Below are 16,003 nucleotides of genomic sequence, written 5' to 3' on the forward strand. Positions count from 1 at the left end.
GAATGAAACAAGAACAGAAGGGGACCCGATGCAACGGCACTTAATCATAACGCAATGGGGATGATACACGTATTGTGCTACAACATTAAGGGCATGAATCACCCAACAAAAAGGGCGAAGCTGGAGAAACAGTTCAACAGGGGGAATGCGGATATACTACTTCTCCAGGAAACCCATATTAGAACAAGGGATAAACAGAAAATACGGATAAAAGGATACAATATTTGGGCACTGGCGACGGCAACTGAGAAAAAAGCTGGGGTGCTGATTGCGGCGAAAGCAGGAAAGGACACTAAACTGCTAGATACAAGCATAGATAAAGAAGGGAGATATGCCTTTGCCAATGTAATAATCGAAGGATATCGCATAACACTCGCCTCAATATATGCACCCAATCAGGGACAGGATGGCTTTCTCAGAGAGGTGCTATCGAAATTAGAAGAATATGCTAAAGGGGAAGTGATTTTGGGAGGAGATCTTAATATGGCGTGGAACCCACATCTAGACAGGAGTACAGGGAACACACATGGCCAGGGGGCGCCATCAAAACGTCTGAGACAACAAATAGACCAGTTGGCCCTGAATGATGTCTGGAGGGAACTGAAGGGTGAACAGAGGGGGTACACATACTTCTCACATGTCCACAACACCATGTCCAGGATTGACTACTTCTGGGTCTCGGTGGGCCTACTGGGAAAGATACACAGGCTTGATAAAGGCACAATAGCTCTCTCGGACCATGCCCCGCTATGGTTAGAAGTGACTCTCCCAGGGAGGAAGAATGGGCTCTGGAGGTGGAAGCTTCCGCATGAGTTGCTCTTGGACCCAGCTACAGGGCAGTCCATAAGGGAAATGATAGAGGAATACTTCATACAAAATGACACCGGGGAGGTCGCAATGAGCGCAGTATGGGACGCGTTTAAAGCAGTCCTAAGGGGGAAAATCATAGCGTTGAAAATCACAAGAGATAAACAAAGGTTTCAATGGGAAAAAGAGCTGGAAAATACAATTGAAGATATCCAAGCGAAATTACTGACACACCCCACTAAGACACTGAAAAAATCACTGAAACATACACAGGGTCAACTAGAGATGCTACGCACGAAGGGCGCAGAGAAGAACCTACTCTATCTGAAACAGAGATATTACATGAGAGCGAACAAAGCAGACAGACGCCTGGCGAGACAACTAAGGGTAAAGCAGAAAGAAACAACGATTAAGGCCATATATGATGCGAAGGGTGATCTCCAAACACGCACACGCGACATGGGGGAAGCATTGAGGCAATTCTATCAAACTCTCTACTCCACAGAATTCCCCGATGCAAACGCCCAAGTCTCATACCTAGAAGCCCTAAAGCTCCCAAAAATTTCAGAAGAGGACAAACAATCGCTAGAGACCCCTATCAGTGAAGAGGAAGTCAGTAAAGCCATAAAAGAACTTCCGAATAATGAAGCCCCAGGCCCAGATGGGTTTACGGCCCCATATTATAAAAAATATGCAGACATCTTGACCCCGATCCTAACGAGGCTCCTGAACTCCTTCAAGAATAGCAGTAATGTGACCCCCACCATGAATGAAGCGAAGGTATTGCTGTTGCACAAACCAGGTAAAGATCCAAATAGCCCAGCATCATATAGACCAATCTCCCTAATTAATCTAGATGCAAAAATGTATACGAAAATTCTGGCAACAAGATTATCCCCGCTCCTCCCAAAACTGATTAGTGAAGATCAATCAGGCTTAATTCCCGGCAGACAGACCCACGACAGCACAAGGAGGCTAGCCCATTTAGTGGAAAAAATAGGTATAACCCACACCCCAGCGATACTACTGTCGGTAAACGCCGAGAAAGCTTTTGACAGGGTGGAGTGGTCAATTTTTTTCAAAATTCTGGAGCGAATGGGGTTCGGGGACCAATATATTGCATACATTAGAGCGAATTACAATACCCCATCCAGTAGAATAGTCATTAATGGTGAGGTTACGAACATGGTGAAGATATCGAGAGGAACGTAACAGGGATGCCCCCTTTCACCACTGCTGTACGCCCTGTTCTTAGAACCCCTCCTAATTAAAATACGGGAATCAATACTCATTAAAGGGATAGATATGGCAGGTCAGCAACACAAAGTGATCGCGTATGCGGATGATATGTTAATAACCCTAGAGGACCCAGAATCCACATTATCAGCTGCAGTGAGAGAACTGGAAATTTACGGGGCCATCTCTGGCCTAAAAATTAATAGGAAAAAATCAGAGATCCTGATTCTGGCTGGGGATAGAGCAAACATAGAAAGGGAAGCACAACTACTGGACCTTAAGATCGTACAGAGAGGTATAAAATATCTGGGAATAATTGTACCCCAAAAAATAGAGCAATTCTATGGGGAAAACTACCCGCCACTAATTACAAACATCCGAAGGGAATTAGGCAGATGGAACCCACTACAGATATCCTGGTGGGGTAGAATTCAATCTGTCAAGATGACCATCCTCCCAAGGGTACTTTATTATTTTCAGGCTCTCCCGGTAGGTGTCCCAGACACGTTCTTCAAAACATTAACAAAAGTGGTATCGTCCTTTGTATGGAAGGGGAAAACGCCTGGAATAGCCAGGATGGTCCTCACAGCCCCAACCAGAGAAGGAGGGATGGCGCTCCCCCATTTCAAAAAATTCTACCACGCAGCACAGCTTAAAGTCCTGAGGGAATGGGTGGGGGAGAATCCGCAGCAGATATGGGCCAAACAAGACCGAGCAGTAGCGAGGACCCCACTGGTAGAACTCTTCTGGAAACAGAGGCAACACAGCCATGAAAACTTAGGAATAAGCGAAATTATGAAGACCACCTTGGAAGCATGGGACTACCAAACACGAAAAGGCATAATGACCACGGCGTTAGGACCCTTTACGCCCATTTGCAGAAATCCACAATTTCCACCGAGGATGGAACAAGGGGCATATGATAACTGGGAAAAGGTGGGCATTACTAAAATTGGCGAGATGTTCGCAGATAAGGAAATCATTTCCCTTGAATCCTGCTTTGTAGGTATGAATATCCCCAAAAGTGATAGATATAGATACGAGCAGCTAAAACACTGGCTAAACTCCCCGATTATCAGTGAGGCAGCAACCAGGGACCTTACAGGATTCGAGACATACATCATCTCCAACACGGGGGAAAAAAAGTGGGTATCAACTCTGTACAAATACATAAACTCGCAAGGGGAAAGCATTAAATGGTCATACAGAATTAAATGGGGCAAAACATTAGAATGACCCATTCGGCACAAACCAGGGAGATGTGGATCAGAATTATGACTCAGGGGCATTACACTCCAGAGAGGCTCCACTCAATGTACCCAAACACAACAAACCAATGCTGGAGAGGTTGTGACGAAGTGGGAACATGGACACACATATGGTGGGACTGCAAAGGCATAATACCCTTTTGGGAAGAAGTGAAAAGCGAAATGGGCAAAATGTTCCCGGAGGTGGGGTTGATGGGGGAGGAGGTGTGGCTCTGCGGAATAAGAGATGATACTGCAAGGCTATACAGCAAATCACAATGGAGAAGCTTTATGGGACTACTCATAGCGGCATGGACCACCATAGCACAAAATTGGAAAAATAAGAATACCCCCCTGATCTATACATGGCTACAGAAGGTTTGGACCCATATAACAATGGAGAAAATCACCCACAAAATTCAAGGCACTGGAGACAAATTTGTAAAAGAGTGGGAAGGGACCTTGCAATACCTCCAGTCGGACTTTATGGAACAATGGTGCCACCATAATATCAAAGTATCAGACCTTTTCAACGCATAATAAGAACACGGAACAATAGGACTCATCCGATCCGGAGGGAGGGAGGGAGGGGGGAGGGAGAAGGGAAAGTTATAATGTTTTAATGTTGTATACTCTGTTTTATTTATGTAAAACTAATAAATACAAGTTGCAAAAAAATAAATAAATAACATTGCGTTAGTGTTCAAACGGTAATTGATCTGGTTCTGGTTTTCATTTTTCTCCCTCTCCCGCCCCCCACCCTTTAGCAGCTAACAATCAACCCTGAGCAAGAGCAGGAAGTTAGATATTCAGCACAGGACCAGTTACGCTAAGCAATTGACATACAGCTATGATTTGGTGAGACCCAGATTGGGAGACCGCATGAGATTACATACAATGTGACATGCTACAAAGGGTTTGAGGGCTTTATCGTGCAGGATTTTAGGACGTTGTTTTGTTCCATTACCAATACTCCAGAAAGGGAAGCCACTGAGTATCTGTGTGCATGAGATTTCATTAACGCGGCCGTGAGGCTTTCCTTGTTGAATATTTCTTTAGCCTTTCAGAGCCAATCTTTTTTCGTCGGCAGGGTGCTGCCTTTCCATCTTATAGTTAAGCACACCCAAGTTGCTAGGAGTAAATTTCTAGGCAGGTGGGGGAGGAACAAATATTGTTCTTCCACCCGCTCAACCCCAAATAGGACCAGAAGGGGAGTTGCTGCTCTTTCAATTCCCTCTGTCACGAATCCAGCCCAGGATTTCCTTCCAGTCAGTTTGGACATTGGGGCAGTCCAACCATTGATGCCAGTAGTTGCTGATCTGTACACATCCCCGCCAGCAATAACGTCTTGTTCCCGGGTACATCTTGGCCAACCGCTGTGGGGTGTAAGGCGGCATTTCATGAGTAGCCTGCTGTTGTGCATTTTGTATTGGGCCGAAATTGTGGAGCTCCAGACAACACTATATATTGCTGTCCATTCCTCTTGAGCCCCTTCCCATCCCATGTCCATCTCCCACCTGGTGTGCTTGTGTGGTGTTGGTAAGTGCCCCCTGTCCAATAAGACGCTATACAATTTTGGCATTAACCCTTTAGAGCCCATGTGAGTGTTTAGTACGCTCTCCAACGGGGAGAGAGGCCTCTGGGGCTGCGTGTTCCACCGAGGGTCAGCGAGTGCGCCCTTTAATTGCAGGTATAGCATTGGGTGGATCTGCTGGCCTTGCTGTGCACTTTCTAGTTCCTCCTTGGTCAGGAAGACCCCATCTTTCCACATTTGCCCCACCCTGAGTAAGCCGCGTACATATTGTGGTTGGAAGCGAATAAGGTCTAGTATGAATCTCTTACTGGAGGCACCCAGATACAATTTAAGGGGGAGGGCCCAGTGGTGACATCCCTCATGTTCGGTTTCTTTTTCCAGAGGGCCCACAACACCGCCAATATTGGGTGTTCTTTGACTCTCTGTGGCAGTAATTTATGGGGGACCCATAGCCACTCTCCCAGCATAACTGGTGCGAAATAACAGTTTTCCAAATGAACCCATTGCTTGCTTGCTTTTTGATTCCCTGAGGTGGTTTAGCAGTACCCTAAATTGAGCTGCTCTGTAATACTCCTATAAGTCTGGGTATGCCATACGCCCCTGTTCTTTGGAAGGATCATGGTTTTGTAGGCGATTCAGGGCTTTTTCCCATCCCAAAGAAAGGTTAGCAAGGCATGTTTGATTTCTGCGTGAAAGCAGTCTGGTAGTATGACCGGAAGAGACTGGAACAGAAAGAGAAGCCGCAGGAGCACATTCATTTTAATTGCCGTCAACCTCCCTTCCCATGAGAGGTTTAGTTTTGACAATTATTTGATGTCCCTCTTTATCACTGTCCAAAGCGGGGCGTAATTGGTCTGATATAGGTCTCCTAGCTGTTTTGTTACTGTCACCCCCTAAGTATTGGATGCTGCGGTGGACCTGCTTCAGGCCCCATGTTTCCATACGCATTTCTGAGGGGGGAACCCCCCTTATTTAATGGTGTGACTACTGTTTCATTACGATTCACATGGAAACCTGAATGGGTCCCATATTCCTCTATTACGACCAGAAGTGCTGGAATAGACCGAGCTGGATGTGTCAAGTAGACCAGGACATTGTCCGCAAGCTTATATTATTTCCCGAATTTGATAATCCCCGTAATTGAGGCATCTTTCTGTATGGTTTGGGCCAACAACTCCATTACCAGTACAAAAATTGGGGGTGATAAAGGGCAGCCTTGTCTAGTCCGCCGGCGCAGTTTGAAAGGGGGGGGTGTCACCCTGTTAATTATGACTTTTGCCTTATGTTGCGTTACAAGGCTTGTTCCCCCTTAATCCAACGAGTCCCCAGGTTGGCTTTCCTCAGGACCTGAAGCATGAACGGCCACTCCACGCGATCAAAGGCTTTCTCTGCGTCGACCGAAACCAGGGTATAGTCCACGTCACTGGAATCGATCGACACAATCAGGCCTAGAGTCTTGCGGACATTGCCTGCGCCCTGTCGCCCCTGCACATATCCGACTTGGTCGTTGTGTATAAGCTTTGGCAACACCGCGCACAGCCTATTGGCAAGAATGCTGGCGTATACCTTAGCATTGATCAACATGGAGATTGGCCTGTAAGAACCGCAGTCGAGCTTATCTCTCTCTTCCTTGGTGCAAACAATTATTGTAGCCTCTGTAAAAGACGCGGGAGCCTAGCCCGTCTCAATAATATTGTTTAGACACTAGGGTCAAGAAGGGAAGGGTGTTATAGCCCCACAAAAAGTTTTATAGAAGGCTCAGATGAAGCCATCTTGTCCTGGTGCTGACCCTGCCTTCAATTTGTGGATGGTGGTGCTGACTGCCTCTGCCGTTATCGGAGTGCTTAGCGTATATCTGGGCTCTGCGGTGGGTGAAGTTTTCTAGGAATTCATCTATGCTTTCTTGGGTGGAGGCGCAGTCCGAGGAATAAAGTGGTTTGTAAAACTGGGCAAAGCGGGCTGTGATATCGGTGGGATTATTCAGTGTTGTCCACTCCGGGTTGTTAATTTTGTAAACTGCTCTCTCGGCTCTCTGACCTCTTAGCCTAGCTGCTAATAGGGTGTGACCTGTGTCTCCTTTTTCGTAAAATTTCTGTTTAACGTAACGGAGACGGGTCAGCGTTTTCCCACTCCACACCGCTTTCAGTTCTTGCTTGAGCTCCTTAATTTCTGCTAACACTTTGACTACATCCCCAACCCTGCCTGACAGAACGGCCTCTTGGTTTCTTATTTCAGGAGACTGGCTCTCTTCACATAAGGCCCCCGCAATATCAGGAGCCCTCTTGTCGTGGTTTCGGCCGCTTCCCAGATTACTCGAGAGGGGTCACCTATGTCATAGCGTTTAAAAAAATTCCCTGATTTCCTCATCAAGGAATTCTCTAAAGACCTGATCTTTAAAAATTGTGTCATTGAAGATCCATCTTTTCTGTTTTTGTGCTTGGACCTAGATCAGGATCTAAGATGCTCATGTCGTGGTCCGACCAGCCCACCAGTTTGATGGATGCCCCCTATATATTGTATTCAATTGCTGCCTCCGAAAAAATGTAGTCTATGCGAGTGAATGTTTGGTGTGGGGGAGAATAGAATGTTTGTTTTCGTATGCGGGTGACAAACTCGCCACGTGTCTACCAAGAAATACTCATGCAAAAGGTTTTGAAAAGCCACTCTCTCCTGGGGAGGAGCCGCCCCCTTCCTATATGAGACCCAGTCATAGGCTGAGTCCATTACCCTATTAAAATCCCCTCCACAAATCAGGGACCCCGTTCTCCGTCCTTCCAAAAAAAAAAAAAGGAAAAGCTCCCTGCTGAACTTGATTTGTTGGCTGTTGGGCGCATATGCTGAACACAATGTAATCAACCTTGACCGAATGGTGCCATTCAAGACTAGGAACCTGCCGTCTGATTTCTGTGGGTCTGCGTTATTTGCAACCCTAACGATGCACGGTACAAAATACCAACCCCCTGCCCCCCTTTTTTGACTGGGCCCGATGCCCAAATGGCCCCTCCCAGTTGTCTGCCCTTCAGTGTAATTTCATCTCCGCTTCAAAATTTGGTTTCCTGCACAAAGAGCACATCTAGATTAGATTGGTTAAAAGCCCTCATCAACAGTGACTGCTTTTGGGGTGAGTTGAGACCCTTCACATTTAACGACTCGAAACAAATTGGGTCAATCTCAATGTCTCGGTGATGTGGTGAAACTCATTTGTAGATATGTGCCTGGGCCTAACAGTTGCCTACCCGTGCTTGGGGTCTCCATAACCTGATGACCTCTGTCTCTCTGTATATGTGCTGTTCATGTGTGTGTGTGTGCGCGCTGCGTGCTATTTTGCGGTGAAGAACTGCCTGCTTAAGCTCCTGAATGTCTGCATCCCCCACTTCCTCCGCACCCCCTGGAACCCGCCCCTCCCTGCGACTCACCCAAAACTACCCCCTGGTCCCCCCAGGTGGAGATGCCCTAGAAAAAAACATTGGGCCACACAACGAGGAACTCCCCGAAACCTACAACTTGTCACTGTAACAAATATGCTTTTGAATGGCGCATATGCTCGATAACCAACATGTAACTGAACAGCCCAATAGCTAAAGATATGAGAGGCATGGAGAAGACAGGCTTCACTTTCGGTCCGGGGGAAGTTCCACTAATGTTCAAAGTCTGTAGCGCGAACTTTCCGGCCGCTGTTTTGTGCCACCAGATGATCTAATTGTGAAGTTCCTGTACCCCCTGAATGTCGGGGAGTGTTGTATCTCCTTAACTTTCTTGAACCCTTATCGCGTCCTTTCTTCGGCCAGGGGCCTATTGGTTTCCTGAGTGGTTCTGAGGAAGTTCTTCCCCTTCGACTCCACCTGCTCCCGCTGTTAAGCCTTGCAGTAGGCTGTTTGCTTCCTCAGCTGAGACTACTCTGTATTCCTCGTTTTCATGCTCGAAGGAAAGTGCAAAGGGGAAGCCCCACCTGTAGCGAATGTCTGTTCGTGTAATCATGTAGTTAGCGGGCGATAGTCTCTTCTTTTGGTGAGGGTAGATGCTGACCGATCTTGAAAGATTCTAACCTGCAAGCCTTCTAAGTCGATATTGTCTTGCTCTCTTGCCCGCTGTACGATTTTGACTTGTATTTGTATTTTATTAAATTTTATATTGCGCTTTAATCCAAAGTGCTTCACATGAGAACATCAAAGATACAATAGAAGCAATATGAACAAGTCACGAGTCAAAACAAGGAGAACAGTATGTGGAACAATTTGCTGAGTACATTAAATTAAGAATCTGGGTTCGGGGGGCAGGGAGGAAGTAGTAAGAGCAGTCAGGAGGGATGGTGAAGAAGGTGGGATTTTAAGGAAGAGCGGAAGGAAGAGTAAGAGGTGATGGAGCGGTTAGGCAGAGGTAGAGGGTTCCAGTGGAGGGGGGGCAAGGAGCTGGAGAGAACAGAATCGGGAAGGGGCACAAGGAGGAGGAGGAACATTGAGTAGGAAGTGGTCAGCTGATCGGAGTGGGCGAGAGGGAGAGTAGAAAGAAAGGAGGGAGGCAAGTTAGGGAGGGGCAAGATTGTGAAGACCTTTAAAAACAAGACAGAGGAAGTTGAATTTAAGTTGGGAGTGAAAGGAGAGCCAACCGAGAGAAGAAAGTGAAGCCGAGATGGAATCATGAGGAGAGAGGGAGCAGAGAGTACGGATTGCAGAGTGGTATAGGGATTTGAGGGGGGCCAGGTGAGAGGCGGGGAGACCGAAGAGGAGAGCTGAACAGTAGAATAGACAAGAGAAGATGATGGAGGAAATTAGGAGTTTGGTGGCATGGAAGGTGAGGGAGAAGTGAATTCTATGAACATTGTAGAGATGGAAACGACAAGCACGGGAGGTTGGAGAGATGTGGTGAGCAAAGGAGAGGTTAGAATCAAAGTTGAGGCCTAGATTGCGGGCAGAGCCAGAGAAGGGGAGATGAGAAGGGGGAAGGAGGACGGAAGGGGGGGGAGAAGGGGGAGGAAGGCTGTTGGCGGGAAGAAATAAAACCTCTGTTTTGTCAGTATTGAGGGTAAGAAAGTGGGAGGACATCCAGTTTTTAATAGTGGTAAGTCAGGAAGAGAGTTTGAGATAGATGTCAGGACTAAAGGAAGAGAAGGAGAGAAAAAGCTGGGTATCATCAGCGTAGAAATGGTAAGAGATACCGAACGAGGAGATGGGAGCTAAAAAAGAGGTATAGAGTTAGAAAAGGAAGGGGCCAAGTACACAGCCTTGGGGAACACCAAAGTCAAGAGAGTGGGTGGGGGAGGAACGGCCGCCCCAAGAGACAGCAAAGGAGCGGTTGGAAAGGTAAGAGGAGAACTAGTTCAGGACTGAGCCTTTGAGACCAAATGAAGACAGAGTGTTGAGGAGTAAGGGGTGGTCTACAGTGTCAAAGGCAGCAGAAAGGTCGAGGAGAATGAGAATTTAAGAGTGTTTGGAGTAGCGAGCAGTAAGGAGCGAGTTGAGGACAGAGATAAGAGCAGTTTCAGTGGAATGTTTTGAGCGAAATCCAGATTCAGTAGGGGGGAGGAGACATAGGTTGGAGACAAATGTAGAGAGTTGGGAGCATACTAGACGTTCAAGGAGCTTAGAGAGGAAAGGTAAAAGAGAGATGGGGTATGAGAAGGGGGTACATTTTGGGAATAAGAGGGATGGGAAGTGGGTCAGAGGGGGCAGCAGTGGGGTGAGTTTTGGACAGGAGGAGAGAAACGTCAGAATGAGTGACAGGAGAGAACAAAGATATCCAGGAGGATGGGGTGGAGAAAGAAGGGGGAGGAGGAGAGTAAGAGGGGGAGAGAAGAATATTTTGTCATGAGGAGAGCATCTTAGAGGAGAAGAAATCAGCGAAGTCAGAGGGAGAAAGAGGAGAGGCGATGGAGTGGTCGGGAGTGGGAGGGGAGAGAAGACGAGTCAGGGTTTGGAAGATTCGTCGAGGGTGAGAGGATTGAGAGTGGAGAAGTTTAGAGAAGTATGATCCTTTGGCTGAGTTGAGGCAAGAGTCCTAGAGGGAGTGGTAAGAGAAGTAGGAGGCTTGTTTAGCTGGTGAGCGGAGATTAAGCCAAAGTCTTTCAAGGCGTCGGAGAAGGCGGCGCATAGAGAGAAGTTGAGGGGAGAGCCAGGGTTGGGCAGGTTTGCGGGAGGGGCTAAAGGGGGAAAGAGGGTGGAGCTGGTCTAGACTAGGAGAGGGAGGAGGAAAGAGTGTATGTCTATAGTGGTGGCATTTGGCTAGGACAGATCGTGTGCCATTTGGAGGGCCTCCCGCCCCGGTGCACTCACTCAAATTCCAAGTCTGGTGTTACGGGAGAGGGAAAGAGAGAATTCACCAACAAGGCTTTCACTTGTCTCTCCAGGCTCGATGGCGTTTCATTTGGTGATTCTCTAAAGCCTTGAATACGTATGTTGTATTTCCTCTCCCTGTTCTCCAGGTCGTTAACTTTAGCCGCCAAATTGTGTTCCTTTGCTCGAGATCCTGAAATCGACCCTCTGCTTTCATCTCAACGAGGTCCACTGAGAGTTGGTTATTCTCAAGGTTCTTCAACCTTAGTGGACCCTGTCTTGAAAGGCATTTACCGTGGTTGTCATGCTGCTCCTTAATCTGATTTCGTCTAGGAGCAAGTGGACATCCACTTTCGCAGAGGCCTCCTGGTCTGCTCCGGGTATGGTAGGTGGATCCGGTGGGGGCTCAGACACCATGATGGAGCTTTTGTGACGAAACCCTTGGAGCTTGTGCGCTGTTGAGGGGTTTAGTTCTCCTGACATGTACCCCTGGCTGCACCCAGAGTCTTTTTAGGGTGGCTGCGGGTTGTGCGCTTGCATTAACCGGCTTCACTGGGTCTCTTTACCTGGTGCCTGAGGAGGCAGAGGGAAGCGCCTCCGCAAATGGGTGGCGTTACGGGGAAAGCGCTGCAAACCTGGCTCTTCTTAAGGGTGTGAGGCTCTTAGCGCTCTCAGGGGGCCGGGGAGCCTGCGTTTTAGTCTTTTATAGCTGCTGCATCGCTTACTATGGGGATCTGTCAGATCAAGCTTGGTAATTCATGCATGATGGCCCACCAGACCCCCTAAACCTGCCGGCCCAACAATCTCTTAGTTAATAATTATCAAGCTGGCAAACCCAAGGGGAAGTGGAAAAAATAACAAACGCAGGTTTCTTCTATGGCCCTCGTCTCCTCCGCTCTCCTTGATAAGTCAGTTCTGAAGATAACCTTAAAGTTAATCACAAACATATCACTCATTCTTGTCTACACAACTCCATTATTCTCCTTGTTATTATTCAACCCCACTTCCCTACATTACCTGCTGCCTATTCTTCCTTGCTGATATGCCTCATAAAATGTAAAAGCTGCCAATAGCTGCTCCTGTGCCTTTATTGCTGCCAACTGCTGATGCTGTGCATTTATTGATGCCTAGAACTGCTACTGTGTTTTATCACTTCTCTTTTAGACATCTTACAGAAGAATTCTCCTTTAAAAAAAGTACTTGCTTCTGCTTGAAGTAACTTTCAAAATAAACTTGACTTCTTTTTAGTAATAAAAATTCTAAATTGAAATATTTTTCTTGCCTCAGCAGACCGTTGCCTTAAGGCTCTATTACGCCTACAAATGGTGTGATCCTGAGCTGCAGAATTATGTCCTTAGTTTATAATATGAAACGCTAACAAACAGTTGCTGGCCTGTGTGGCGGAATCCGTTGAATCTGTAGAAGAATGCGCAATGTCAAAGAGATTAACTGAATCTCCCACTGGGGTGACTCTTCGTACGAGAAACGAGGCATGCACGCCTATGTTCTAAGGTCCTTTTCTCTAGTGCTCGCCGGCAATTTCCTCGCGCGCTGCTCCGAAAGGGGTAACACATTTACAAGAAACTGTTCAGCAAACACTTAATGGTAATAGTGTTAATAGACAACAGCGACGCGCAACCGCTCGCCACAGTTAAAGCGTGCAAAGCTGGTTGCTACCACGTTACGCTCCGGCTTCGAGCTGACACACTGCTAACGTTGATGCGTACTGTAAACTACCATTTCTTCTAAATGAAAACTATGCATGAATGCTACTCAAGTCTTTTTCATTAACAAGTGTTCACAAACCTATTACTACCTTTTTCTTCAATAACCGAACTCAAACAAAACATCAGAAGATTGGTGTGCACTTAGCTTTCTTCTTCTGTTACCGCTGGCATGACACCTTTTCTTCATAGGCGATGCTTCTGAAGATGTCAATAACTTGTTTTCTTCTCTGTGGTTAACCTCTGATGCTCCTTCACTGGTTTCTTCTTTAAAGGTTTTACTATAAACTGTATGGAGGGTTTTATTACTCTGGATTTCAGGAACTTAAAAAGCTGTGACCTACTCAGATGATAACTTGAATGAAAGGCAGTTTAGACCTCTGAAAAGAGTTCCAAACCACCTCACTCCCTGCCATAGCCAATCAATGCTGCAGAACTCGGCCACCATCTTGCCCTGGGGAGACAATAGGTTCCTGAAAGATATATTAAGGAAAAGATATTCACAGATTTCCAAGCCATCTCTGCCCGGACACAGAACTCACCCTCAATTACCAGTCCTAAACTTAGACGAACCACCCCTCCAGATGGAATGCCTAAAACGTGAATAGTAAGGGACCGTGACAGGATCTTCCAAACCTTGCGCACTGGTGATGGGAGAGCTGGGCAGCAGCACTGTTTTGTTTGCCCCTACACTCATGTGCTTCTTTCGCTCTGTCCAGCTTGGGTCACGTGTTGCTAGGTTCCACAATGTCTCTCCAGATCTGACTATAGGAAACTTAGGGTGACTAAACCGAAGTCCCTTAAACAATACAAAAATAGTCAATTGGCGCCCCTCTGCGAGAACGAACATGGCTAAGTGACCTGTTCTTTGGGAAGGTATATGATATGATGTGCCATTTATAACGTGCCTATACACAAGTGTTGCAAGGCGCGACGAGGCAAGGGAGGGGGAACAGAGAGAAGACAGACAGTGATCGTACTAGGCCAGGTGTCATTCAGATCGTGCAAGTGCAAAGGAAGGGGGGAAAGAAGAAAAGTGCAGGGGTGGGGAGGGGAAAGTGCAGTACATGGGATAATAGAATAACAAGATAAATAAAATAACGGCCAGCAGGTGGCAAGTGCTGGGTGAGTGCAGACATAAGTGCTGGTGGGGGGACTGTAGGGATACAGAAAATAGTCCCCAGGTGCAGGGGTTACCAGGGAGGCAGTGCAGGCGTGTGTCTGGCAGGGCTTGGGCCCAAGATCAGATGGGTGGCCAGGTAACCAGTGCAGTTGCAGTATCAGCCAGGACTTTAGCAGGGGAGAGTAGGAGAGAAAGCAGAAGCAAAGAGGCGCGGGTTTTCAGGTGCTGCCGGAACCGAAGATGGTTCTCCTCAAGTTTCATGGAGGCAGGGAGGCTGTTTCAGAGGGAGGCGCCAGCTGAAGAGCGAGATCTACCCACTCGAGAGTCCGCAGCCACACTTTAGCTCACGGTACCTTTCACAGAAGGGAGATATCCATTTGAATAGGAGTCTTTTTTTTAATTTTTTTTTTTTTGTTTACGGCACTTTGGTTTAGTCATCCTAGTTTCCTAGGGTCATCCAGACGTGGACCCCTTGCTCACAAGGCCCGACAAGGCTGAAACAGGTTGATGGGGTTGCTGTTGGTACTCTTGTTCAGAAGAGAATTGCCATAGCATTTCAGTGCTGGACTGCCCATGTGGGCGGGACAAAGACATATGCAAATGGGTATTTCCCTTTTGTGAAAGGTACAGTGAGGTAAAGTGTGGCTGCGGTCTCTCGAGTGGGTACCTTCCCAAAGAACAGGTCATTTAGCCGTGTTTGTTATCGCAGAGGTGCGCCTATGGACTATTTTTGGCAGTTTATCAATTAACCTTATATCTTGTTGGTTATGAAAAATCCAGCTGGGAAGGTGTTGTAGAACCTTCAGTGCAATAAGCAATCTGATTGCATATGTATTGGCTTTCTCACCAAATATATATGCAATCAGATTGCTTATTGCACTGAAGGTTCTACAATATCTGCTCTGCTGGATTTTTCATAACCAACAAAGTGTACGGTTAAGTCATGCAACTAAATGACTCCTAGTTGTATGACTTCACACAACTATGTGTGGTCTTACAACTAATTTTAGGCTTGAGGAGAGAGGCTGTTGTGCAGAAACCCGGTTTTCCAAATGTGGTACTTTCTGTGGGATTTGGACTGTTTCCTCCTAGCCAGACTTAATCTAAAGCCTCACTGAGTGTGAATCTCTGTTTGTGCACTCTACAAGAGTGCCAATGACTCCTAAGGCGGGGATATCCCAAAGGTATCACATAATCTTTCAGAGAGAGTACCCTCCTCCTTTTAATCATGTCGCTAGGCTGGTAATGACATTTTCGCATGTGTAAAATGTTTCACTGGGTGCTACCTATTGTGCCTATCTGGGTTGTTTTTTTGGCCTTCCCTATTAAATTGTAGTGAACTCCTTTGCTCTCCAGAAGGCAACTTTCCATGACTTACCATGGTCTTAGAACAATCATGCTGTGTTTCCAACTCTGGCTACCCTACTTAACAGATTTTGTTCTGTATCCGGTGACATTGTGAATTGTTACCCTTATCCTAGGATACTTGGATCCTTTTTTTTCACTGATCTGGACCTTCATTCGACAAAGACTTGATGAACTGCTCCTGTCCTCCTCCCTCCCCGGCTAGGAGCAGATGTATCGGTTTTGTTTTGTCTGTACTATTGTGTGGTATTGTTCTGACTGACCGATTTATTCTTTTTTTTCTTTTTGCAGATGACTAGTTTTTTGGCATCCTTCCTTTTTTCTTTTTGCTCCTCTTCTGGGCTCTGCATGCTATATTGTATTATTCCTTGCCTGAGGGGGTGGAGGGGTCGAAGGTCTGGGAGATGCTTGTACAGGAACACACCTTTGTGACAAAATGTCATTGTGATATGATGGGCATCTATGAAGCATCAAGGAGAGAACTTGTGGGTAGCTAGCTGCATGTCAAGCAGCTTCCCTGCTGATTCAGTGTAAACCTACTGTTTCTCACTGCTAATTGTGCTTCAGTATTACGACTGGTGATGGGAGATGCAAATAATTGCACATTCCAGAAGTATGACTGAAGCAGCAAAAGCATTTGTGTTTCAACTACCAGTCTTATATTGAAGTTGATGCAAGTACTTTGCATTCTGTGCCCA

General features: G+C 46.7%; 1 protein-coding gene across 3 annotated transcripts in view; it reads left to right on the plus strand.

Moving 5' to 3' along the window:
- The window catches only part of TBRG4 (transforming growth factor beta regulator 4), a 282,366-nt gene that overhangs the window by 118,583 nt on the left and 147,780 nt on the right, over positions 1–16,003 (plus strand). The gene's annotated exons all lie outside the window — the stretch shown is intronic.

This window comes from Ambystoma mexicanum, chromosome 2p (genome assembly GCF_040938575.1).
Source record: "Ambystoma mexicanum isolate Mex_15411 chromosome 2p, UKY_AmexF1_1, whole genome shotgun sequence".
NCBI classification, from domain to species: domain Eukaryota; kingdom Metazoa; phylum Chordata; class Amphibia; order Caudata; family Ambystomatidae; genus Ambystoma; species Ambystoma mexicanum.